This window comes from Anneissia japonica, unplaced genomic scaffold, assembly GCF_011630105.1.
Source record: "Anneissia japonica isolate Jap-2015-1 unplaced genomic scaffold, ASM1163010v1 scaffold287958_len91139_cov150, whole genome shotgun sequence".
Lineage (NCBI taxonomy): Eukaryota > Metazoa > Echinodermata > Crinoidea > Comatulida > Comatulidae > Anneissia > Anneissia japonica.
In genome coordinates, this window is record NW_022731963.1 from 51,710 (window position 1) to 53,277 (window position 1,568).

The 1,568-nt window shown below is 32.5% G+C and overlaps 1 protein-coding gene across 1 annotated transcript in view; it reads right to left on the bottom strand.

Annotated features, from left to right (window-relative positions):
* Window positions 1-1,282, bottom strand: part of LOC117115517 — a 6,358-nt gene extending 5,076 nt beyond the window's left edge. The window contains exon 1 of the mRNA XM_033259353.1: window positions 1,230-1,282. The gene's annotated coding sequence lies outside the window, so the exon portion shown is untranslated. The remainder of the gene's footprint in view (window positions 1-1,229) is intronic.
* Window positions 1,283-1,568: the final 286 nt, after the last annotated feature.

Here is a 1,568-nt window from a genome sequence, read left to right on the forward strand (position 1 = left end):
ATGGTCAAAAAGAATGCTTTTTTTGGAGCCTTCTCATCTTTCTTTCTTAAAAGATGTAAACACATTGAAAATAGAGGGCGGCAGACTGTATTTCGACACTATCAGACCGATAGTTCGTGTGGCATTACCAACCAACAGGGGGTTTTAAATTAAACTTGGCAAGGTTTAAATTCATGTGCCATTACGGTCGTCAGGCACGTCGTATAAGGTATTCGTACTTGTGCGTTAAAATTTTAAAATTGTTAATATCACTTTTCAGATAATTTAAAGCACGTTTCAGGTCATTTTGAATATTCCAAAACTTTCCAAAATTTACGCGCCGTACGCTCATTTCCACGCCCACGTACTGAAGCTGGAAATTACGTTTCGGTTACATGTGTTGGGTTTCTGACACTGTATTAATACTACCGTGCGCACGGACGTTAAGACGTATGTGTACACATTCGTAAGTCCTTAAAATGCTCAAAATTACTATTTTCCTTTAAAATTCCTTTTAAAATGCTCAAAATTACTCTTTAAATAGAGCATGTTTTAGCATATAATACTTTTCAATCAGAACCGTGCGTGCTTTGTGAGGGTCAAAGTACGGCGGATCACCTAACTCGTCCTCAGTGACGAGTTCAAATCTAGTTATTATTATACTTTTACTCATAATTTCATCAATAGTAAGTCAATCCCAGTAAGGGGTCTTTCACAATTACACAAACAGTACAAACAGTACTCTTTTTTGGTACCCCCCTCCCTTCCCTCTGAATGTGTACTAACAATGTTGATTTTGCAAAACCATTCTGCATTTTTTTGTGAAGTCAACTAAAAAGCAATGTACTTGGTTGCTTAAAAATGAATATTATATCCATAGTTACATTATATCTTTAACACTATTTTGCATATTGCATGTTATTTTGAATCAAAATTTTTATGCATACTGTATGTAAGAGTATACTGATTTGTCTTCCCCCTCCCCCTAGTGTACTGTTTTTAGACTTGTGAAAATGTTGATAATGTTGAATGTCCCCAAAATGACCTATCACTTTATATTAATTTCTGATAAAAAGGATGAATTAAAGCTTATCTGTATCTATAATCTGTATCCTCTCAAGCTTGTAATAAAAAAAAAGCGTATGAATTATTGAAAAGATCTACAAGCCCCGTCCTATATACGCATCAATACGGACAGTATAAAATATGTAAATTTTAAAATCTTATGAAAACAATAAAAGGTTGATTACCTGTCAAACGTGCTATTGTAGAACCTTAAGAGTATGTCCTAATCAAACTTCAGCATCAAAGCAAATGTACAGTTTTTGCATTAGTTTCATTTTCTTATTTAGACTAAAGTTGTCTTACATGTTTTTATGTTTTTACTTTCATATTCAAAGAAAAGTGCGTAAACTATGTTCGTAAAAATGAAAATGATACCAGTTTGACTTCTAGTTTACATTACTCTAGATTTGCATAATCACAAAAACTGGTTTTTTTTTTGTTAACCTTTACGTTTTACTAATTTGTTTCTCTTAAAATAAATGAATAGTGTACTTTATTAGGTACTTAATAAGTTAGTTGTTTTA